Genomic DNA, 10,316 nt, shown 5'->3' with positions numbered 1-10,316 from the left:
AGGCCCAAGGGAATCAGCCTCAGTACGAAGATTCCATCAATGATACTCACAAGGACGAGTATGAGGCCACGCCGGTCCATGGCAGATAGTATCCACGTCATATTTGAGAGGCGACTCCTGATGATGCTGAAGATGAGAATATTGCTGAAATAGTAAGGATCCTGAGGGAACAACAAAAAGCCATTATGGATCATCTCTCACGACAGGATCAGGTCATGACAGAATTGAGGCAGGCGTTGTCGGGTACTTCCAGCAATACGAATGGACGAGGTCCAGTTCCTCCTGGTGCTCCCACAAATAAAACAATGCATAGGGTCGAAAAGAACACCCCCGAGAAGCGAAGTCAGCTTTGACAAGGTCGGGGGAACGGTAGCGGATCTGATAATAACAATGAGAATGATATTTTTAAAATTGAACTCATGCGGTTTATGAGGGAAATAAACGCCTGAATGGATCAGATTCCGTGCGCGCCACCAGTATTAAAAGGACCAGACTTAAAGAAGTACACCTAATTGCCATTCAAACCAAGCGCAGCCCCGGAGTTGATTCCGAAGAGGTTTAAAATGCTAGACATGTCGAAGTATGATGGGACTTCGAATTCACAGGAGCACATCACCACCTACACAACATCGGTGAAGGGGAATGATTTAGTTGTGCACGAGATTGACTCAGTCTTATTGAAGAAGTTCGAGGAGACCCTCACGAAGGGGGGCCTGACGTGGTATTCACTCTTGCCTGAGAACTTGATAGACTCCTTCGAGATTTTCGCGGATTCTTTTATCATGGCCCATGCTGGCGCCAGAAAGTTACAGTCCCGAAAGTCCGACATATTCAGGATTGCACAAGGAGAGTCCAAATTGCTGCAGGAGTTTGTGACCAGATTCCAGAAAGAAAGGATGTTGCTCTCGGCCCTACCAGATGAATAGGCAGCAGAAGCTTTTACTAAAGGTTGAATATGAGAAGTTTCGATGCTTCCCGAAAACTGAAAGAAAGTCTGCTCGAGTTCCAGACAACAACATGGGCGGATGTTCACAACTCGTATGTGTCAAAGATAAGAATTGAGGATGATCAGCTCGGTTTCCTAGTGTCGGCAAGGGTCGGGACCGGTAGAAGAATAAGGAAAAATTAAAAGACGATTTTGACACAGATCGACAGTCTTCAAGGGGTCGTTTGTTGCTCTATGAACGGGCCGAAGGACGCGGCAGAGGTTATCGATCGGTTGATAGATTTTCTACCAATAGGAGGGATGGTCGAGGCCGAAATAACAGATCATTGCAGGACAAGGAGATATCGTGTTCCCGAGATTCCTCCTACCCTAGGCTATCCGAATACAACTTCAACATTAGCATAGCGGAGTTAGTGTCGGTTATGAGGAAAATTAAGGAAGCACGGTTCCTGACGCCAATGAGATCCGATCCCAGCCAAAATAATCCTAATTTGTGGTGCGAATACCATGGGACCAACAACCACCAGATAAGGAATTACATGCATTTGCGCGAGGAGGTCGCGACATTGCTAAAAAACGGCCATCTTAGAGAATTCTTAAGTGATCAAGCTAAAAGCAACTACGGCCACAATTGTGATAATGCGAAACCTTCGAAAGAAGGAGAAGACCCTGTACATTTGACGATTAACATGATTTTCGGGGGGAACGAGATTAATGGTGTGACATTTTCGGCGGCAAAAAAGACGAAAGTATCAATAACCTATAGTAAGAGACTCCATGGAACACCCTAGACTTTAGACAGAGTCTCACATCGGTAAAACACAAGAGGGATGCTGGGTATATAAATTAACAAGCCTTAGACCCTAGTGATGCATTTTAAACCCGTGAGGGCCTAGGCCTAGAGCATACTATATCACTAGTGGGCTGGGTTGTTATAGATGGTATTCGAGCCACTCTTATGTCAGCCTTGCCGATAGTAGGTCAGAGTACAACTGAGTTTAGTCAAATCCTGGTTAGGCGGGGCAAATCTCAGTGCTGAGTCTAGGAAAATCCCATGCGGTAGGGCAAACTTCAGCTAGGATGCTGAGTCCATAAGAGGGGTGTATGTAACACCCCAGACATTAGACAGAGTCCCACATTGTCAAAACACTAGAGGGATACTAGGTATATAAGTTAACAAGCCTTAGACCCTGTGACGCATTTTAAACTCATGAGAGCCTAAGCCCAGAGCAGACAATATCACTAGCGGGCTGGGATGTTACACTCTGAAAAGTCGCTGAGGGCCACATAACTTTCATGGAAGAAGAGGCGAATAGACTGTTGTTGTCGCACAACGATGCCTTGGTAATCTCTTTAAATGTCTTAGATTTTAAAATTAAATGTGTTTTGGTGGACCCAGAAAGTTCGGCCAATATTATCTAGTAGAGAGTGCTGGAACAAGACAAGTTGACCGGAAGTATCATTCCGGTAACACAACTTCTCGCCGGGTTCAATCTAAAGGTGTTTAACGGGCCGGGATGACCTGTAACCGGACTGGCCCAGACCGGTTAAAACCGGACCGGCCCAGTACATAGGGGGCCGGGTGGGGCTGGGTAGGAGGGGTAGAGGGGGTTGGTCCGTTTAAATTTTGGTAACGGTTAACCGGACCGGTCAAAACCGGTCTACGTGAACAGTACCGTGTACCAGTTAAACCGGCCCGGCCCGGCCCGGTACAATCTTTTTTTTTTTGTTTTTTTTTTAATTTTTTGAATTAAGTGGGGCCCACTAACCGTTAGTGCTGTATTTTGTCCCGGGCCCGGGCCTTAGTGGGCCTAACGGGCCGGGCCTCGCGGTCCCGGGCTTCGTGGTCCCGGGCTCTGGCGGTCCCGGGCCTGGCGGTCCCGGTCTTTGTGGGCTCAATGGGTGGAACCGGCCCGTGACGGGCCTAAGCCCACATGGTCTTGTGCTTAACGTGCCGGGCTCGTGGGCTTCGCGGGCCTAGCGGGCTTTTTTTTTTTTTTAAGACAATTTCTTGTAGTATCATGGCTATATTAAAAATATATATGTAGTATATATGTATATCTAATTATTAAAGTGCTTGACGAAAAAGAAAATAACAAAACAATAGTAAAACACTAAATTGTCATGCATAATATATTTTCTTGTAGTATATTATATTGTATCTTATGTATATATATTCTCTTATATATTTTCTTGTAGTATATATATTGTATCTTATGTATATATATTCTCTTATATATTTTCTTGTAGTATATATATTGTATCTTATGTATATATATTCGCATAATATATTTTCTTTTAGTATATATATTGTATATTATGTATATATATTCGCATAATATATTGTCTTGTAGTATATATATTGTATATTATGTATATATTTTCGCATAATATATTTTCTTGTAGTATATTATATTGTATCTTATGTATATATATTCTCTTATATATTTTCTTGTAGTATATATATTGTATATTATGTATATATTGTAGCTTATAAATAATTCTAAGTATAGACAAAGAAATATTGCGAAAAGAAGCTCATGGGTAGAAGCAATAAATTTTATTACCAAAAATGACATATCTTTCTTAGTCATCCTTCCCCCAATGGAATGAGCACAACAAGGTACTAATACCACCATTAGAAGGAAAAAAAACTAAGGAAGATGTGCCAAAATACAAGTTACATATTATTCTATGTATTATCTCTAACAAATCTCATAAATCCTTCAAGGTTCGGAGGAGGTTGCGTTGGTGGTGGTGGAAAAGAAGCTTGTTCATCACCACTTCCGGGCGAAGCCGAATCCTCCGCAAGTTCCGCTATCATTTCTTCATAAGCTTCATCTATCGCCGGTTGTGCTTCTGCAATTCCAAAGTTTCTTCTTTCCGAGCGGATCCAATCTCTAAACAATACTGATTTTTCCAAGCTATCCCTCATAGACGCTCTATGATCACCTATTTGCAGTCTTGCTTGACTGAAAGCGCTCTCTGATGCAACAGTTGAAGCTTGAATTGATAAAATATCCCGAGCCATCCTTGCAAGAACAGGAAAATGTTTTTCCCTTGCCTTCCACCATTCCAAAAGATCAAAAGAGCCGTCTGGATTCTCCTTTTCAAGTCCCTGAGATAAATAAACTTGAAGCTCATTTAGATGTGAAGTTTCATCATAATTTTCACCTTGAGACCCCCTGAACTCCGTCCAAGATTTAAGAGCTTTTAAGCCCGCAACTCTTTTAGAGGATTGTGAGCTAGACGAAGTAGGGGTTGGAATAGTTGGCCTAGCATGCTCTAAGGCAAGTTGATAAGCATTATAAACTGTTTGAGCGTTAATCTTAATTGAAGCTTTTGCATCTGCAAGTGTCGCAATTTCCTCATTTGAAAGATCTAAAGCCTTATAAATATTTGAATACCAAAAATGAGGACCTCCCAATTTCATTGTAGGATTTAGCATTGCAGCAAGACCATAAATAGGAGGGATAGGAAAAAAATATTTTTTAAACTTTTGTTTCATTTCATTTATAGCAAGTTCATAAATATCCCCACCCTCACTAAATTCAACAAACAAATCAGATAGTGCTGCAATATAAACTAAACAGTTTGAAATAGTAGGATAATATTGCCCAGAAAATGCATTTGTTGCAATTTGAAAATGTTCTAAAAAATCTAAAAGAATTTTAACATTAGTCCAATCTTGAGTGGTAAGCATTTCATCATCATCTTCACCACCTACCCGAGAATTAAACGTTGCATTAATTGGGTTTCTATATTCATATGCTACTACTAAACTTTCGTACATACAATTCCATCTAGTCGGGCAAGGTTTAGGAACCTTTCTTTCTCTAAGGCCATATTCATCACATTTTTTAAAATACTCTCTAAGTCTACTTCTACGGTTTGAATAAAAAAGCCAATTAAGAGCCATTCTAACCTTTTCAATTTCTATGTTTAATATTCGCATACCATCACCGACAATTAAATGATAAATATGACAAATACATCTAACATGGAAAATATTAGTAAATGCAGGATTTAGTGTTGTTGTAAGCATGCCTATAGCACTGGTGTTACTAGAAGCATTATCCATTGAAATTGCCATTATTTTATCGCTAAAGCAAAAATATCTACAAATATCTGCAACAGTGTTAGCTATAAACTTACCTGTGTGACGCGAATTAATTATTCTATATGCAATTATGCGTTTTTGCATTATCCATTCCTCATCTATCCAATGACTTGTAACAGTTAGATAATCACAATCATTACCACTTCTACCAATATCAGTAGTAATAGAAATCCGATTAGGTATATGAGTAAATAAATACCGCAAATATTGTTCATATTCATGTTTGAATTTATAAATATCACTCTTAACTGTTGCGCGAGGCCAACCTTTATAAGTAGGATTAAACACTCTTCTAATATAATGAACCCAATTAGGATTAGAAGCAAAAGTATAAGGTAAGCACATAACAGTAATCATCTTTGCTAATTCTTCACGATCTCTATTTGGATCGTAATATAAAATACCTCCAGTGACAGTGTTAATTCCTGGTTGAACTAGATTTGAACCTGTACTAGGGTTAACCGCAGAATCTACACTTGTCCCCTCTAGCTGCGCTTTCATTTGAAAAAATCTAGCCTTATCTCTAGGGTGTGTTTTTATGTGCCTAGTCAAACTACCTGTGCCGCTACGGTCTCCTACATATTTATGCGACATTAATTTCCCACAAGTTTTACACTTAGCCTTATTTTTTTCTCTTACTTGAGTAAAAAAATTCCAAACTAATGATGTTTCTAGGCGTTTAGCAGGTTCTCTATTAAAAGTAGGAGTTTCTACAGGTGGGTCGACCGGTGCATCACTTGGGTTATTAAGAGGACTAGTAGGTGTATCATCTAAATCCGGTGCTTGAGTTTCATCATCATCCTCATTTTCCTCATTATTTTCTAAGATGGTTTCATTAGGATAAAGAGCATTCATAATTTCATCATCTAATCTATCACCTGGTGCAACATTATGATAAAATTCACTATCGGTAAATTGAAAACAAGGGTGATCACTATCAAGAATTACGGAAGGAGGAGGACGTCTAGGTTGGCGACTACTTTCAACTTGCTTATCTTTTCTAGGTCGGGGAGCCGGGGGAAGGGTAGTTGGTTGGCCACTACTTTCACCGGTTTTATCTTTTCCTTTACCAAACATTTTTTTCAAAGTAAATGCCATATTAATTATAATTATGCAAACTAAACCACACAAAAATATATTCTAAAAACGTAAGAGTTGAAACGAGTTTACCGGATTGCCGAACAACTTCTTGAAAATTGAAAATCGTTGAACACTTGAAAACTTCAATTCAACAACTTCACAATTTTTCACGAAATTTCAACAATAAATTAAGTAATTGTAGTAGAGAGATTGAGAGAGATTGAGAGATATTGAGAGATATTGATGAATTGGTGAATAAAAATGAAAGAATGAGGGGGTATTTATAGTTGAGAAATGGGGAAAAGTGTAATTATATAAAGTTTGGGGTTAAAATAAAGTTTGGGGGCCAAATGGCCATTTTTTTAACTTAAAAAACGGTCATATTTTCAGCCCAAACGGCTAGATTTTAAATATGGCCGTTGGAGATTTTTTTTTTTTTTTTTTTTTGAAAAATAGCCGTTGGGCCCGCCAGGACCGGCCCAGGCCTGCCTGCCGGTCCCGGGCTCGTGGGCTCAACCATGAAGACCAGCCCGTGACGGGCTCAGGAGGCCCACCAAGACCGGCCCACCAGGCCCGTTAGGACCGCGGGCCCGGTCCGGTCCGGTTCAGGCCCGGCCCACCGAGCAGTCCTACTAACCGTTGGCAACGGTAAGACCTGGCAGGGATCCGTTGCCCAATAGGTTAATTGCATTAATAGCCTTTTTTTCTTTAAAATTTAACCTTTTTTCAATTTATAAAATTAATCTTCTCTAAAGCTATAAATACACCCCCTCTTCTTCATTTCTTCACTCAACTCTCATTTCTCAATCTCAATTTCTCTCATTCTCCAATTTTCAAGATTTCAAGTCTCAATCTCAAATCTCAATTCAATTTAAATCATGCCTCGTACTTCTAGAGTGCGCTCATATGTTTGGCAACACTTTGAGGTGGTAGAAGAAAATGAAGAAGGTCAGAAAGTAAAGTGCAAGAACTGTGGTCAAGTCTTAAATTTTCGTTCAGAGTCTGGCACAGGCAGTTTAAGGAGGCATTTCAAGTATTGTCTTGAGCGTCCTCCGGAAATTCGTATTTAAGATTTTAAGACAATTTGTGTTATTTTAAAATTATTAGACGTATTTATGCTTAATGTTTTAGTTTGTTAGATTAATTTGAAGTATTGTTAATTTATTATGCATGAAAATTTAGTTTTACTATTTTTTGTTAATTTACTTTTTAAATGCAAACTTTAATTTTGAATTTTGAAATAAATGTAGCGCTTGCAATTTATATTAATACTTTTGTATTAATATAACTTGTAATCTTCAAATTAATACAAAGTATTAATATAACTTACAATAGTTATACAAAATACAAAAAAATAAAAAATACACTAAACCCGGCCCGACCCGGCTCCCTCAACCCGTAACCCGTACGGTTCAATTTTTATCCAGATGAACCTGAACCCGTTAAACCCATTAAGCCCCAACCCGTAACCGGCCCGGACCGTAACCCGTATGGGTCCAAAAAATAGCAACCCGGCCCGGCCCGGCCCACCCGTTTAACACCCTTAGTTCAATCTAACAAGCGTGACAACCCGAGGATAGATCATGTTGGCCACGAATGCCGAAGGGGTGATGAAGACGACCCTTTTCGAGGTATTAAACGGTAATATGGGCTACAATATTATCCTAGAGAGACCATGGTTGCACGATATGAAGGTCATGTCGTCAATATATCATCAATTGCTGAAGTTCCCAACTCTCGAGAGAACTAAACAAATAAGAGGAGACCAACCGGTAGCAAGGGAGATGAACGCAATCTCAGTTTCCAGTAGCAAAGGGAAGGAGCATGCAACATAGCAATTACAGGTTCCGGCACCTACTCCCGAGCCGAGCGAAGTCAACCATGGGGAGGAGTAATCGGAATCCTATCAAGTACCAGGATATTTCAGGTACCAGAAGAAACAGACGCAACAAAATCCACTACGAAAGAACTTGAGTAAGTCGTGTTGTTCAAAAAATTCTTGGAGAGGAAGTTCCACTTAGGACAGGATAGAACCCCGAGCTCAGGTCTGGATATATTAAATTTCTTAAATTTAAGGTTGACTGTTTTGCGTGGTCGTATGCGGATATGACAGGTTTCTCGCCAGAAGTGGTCGCGCACAAACTAAGCCTAGATCACAACATTCCCCCGGTAAGACAGAAAAAATATCCTACTGCCGAGGTTAGAAAAAAATTCGTCAAATAAGAGGTAACTCGATTGCTTGATATCGGTTCAATTCGAGAGATAAAGTATTCTGACTGGCTTGCTAACGTAGTAGCAGTTCCAAAAAAAATAATAAATTTCACATGTGCGTAGAGTATAAGGAACTTAATAAGGCATGCACGAAAGACCCGTTACCTTTATCGAACATTGATCAAATGATTGATGTGATGGCCAGGCATGAGTTAATGAGTTTCCTTGATGCTTACTCCGGGTACAACCAAATCAAGATGAACCCGGAGGATCAAAAAAAACTCCGTTCATAACGAACTTCAGTACATATTGTTATAATATGATGCCTTTCGGGCTAAAGAACGTCGGAGCCACTATCAGCGGCCCGTAAACAAAGTGTTTGAGAAAAAAATAGGGAAAACTATGGAGTTTTACATAAATGATATGCTGGTTAAGTCTTTGAACGCATGTGATTGTCTTAAACACTTGCAAGAAACCTTTGACATCTTAAGGAAGCACAACATGAAGCTTAACCCCGAGAAGTGTGCATTCGGGGTCAGCTCCGGTAAGTTCTTGGGATTCCTGGTGTCGTAAAAGGGGATCGAGGTTAACCCCGATAAAATTAAAGCCATTAAAGACATCTCGGACCAGCTATCAAGCGTAAAAGAGGTTCAAAGGTTGACAGGGTGACTGGCCGCTTTGAGCAGATTCATTTCTCGGTCTTCGGAGAAATGCCATCATTTTTTTCACTACTCAAAAAGAAGAACAACTTCGAATGGACTCCGCAATGCCAACAGGCTTTGAAGGATTTGAAAAGGTATTTGTCAAGTCCTCCATTATTATCAAAACCGGAGGAAGGCAAACAACTGCTGATCTACTTAGCAGTCTCGGAGGTAGCAGTAAATGTCGTTTTAGTCCGTGAGGATAAAGGTACGTAATCTCCTATCTATTATGTTAGTAAGATTTTAATGGAAGCAGAAACTCGCTACCCACATTTGGAAAAATTGGCCTTAGCTCTCGTAGTCGCCACTCGAAAGCTAAGGCCTTATTTCCAATGTCATCCGATAGCCGTGATAACCACTTTTCCCCTATGAAATATTCTTCATAAACCTAAACTATCAGGTAGTCTGGCCAAGTGGGCAGTCGAAATGAGTGAATTTGACATAGATTATAAACCTAGGACTGCGATTAAGTCACAATTTTTAGCTGACTTTGTGGTCGATTTTAGTCTGGTAATGTTACCTTTGGCTACCAAAGAAGCAGTGATAGTGTCAGAATCGACATCAGGAGTTTGGACCTTGTTCACGGACGGAGCCTCCAATGTGAAGGGATCCGGGCTCGGCATAATGCTAACCACGCCCTCGGGAGAAACCCCAAGGCAGGCTATAAGAACTGTTCCTCTAACTAACAGTGAAGTAGAGTATGAAGCTTTGATTGCAGGACTCGAGCTAGCCCGGGAACTGGACTATGAGGTCATAGAAATCAAATGCGACTCCTAATTGGTAAGAAATCAGGTTTATAGGATCTTTGAAGCCAAAGAGGAACGCATGCAACCGTATGTAGTAAAAGTCCAGGCTCTACACGCTCGATTCAAGGAATGGTCAACTACGCACATCCCGAGGGAAGAGAATGCGGAAGAAGACACACTATCTAATCTGGGATCGTCCACGGAAATGAATGGATCAGAATCCAGTACGGTTATACAGATTATGCATTCGGTATTGGATGTAGATAGCTATTACGAGGTAAACGCGACCAATTTGGTTTGGGAATGGAAAATGAGATCATTGACTATCTCGAGCATGGAAAATTTCCTAAAGATCCCAAGGCATCTTGGACCGCTACGCACTAAAGCAGCTCGATACAACTTCAAGGGAGGTCAATTGTATAGAAGATATTTCAAAGGCCCGCTGGCCCGATGTTTGGGGACTTTCGAAGCCAACTATGTCATGCGAGAAGCCCATGAAGGGATCTGCGAAA

This window comes from Nicotiana sylvestris, chromosome 5 (assembly GCF_000393655.2).
Source record: "Nicotiana sylvestris chromosome 5, ASM39365v2, whole genome shotgun sequence".
Classification (NCBI taxonomy): domain Eukaryota; kingdom Viridiplantae; phylum Streptophyta; class Magnoliopsida; order Solanales; family Solanaceae; genus Nicotiana; species Nicotiana sylvestris.
Note: the sequence above shows the minus strand (reverse complement) of the source record.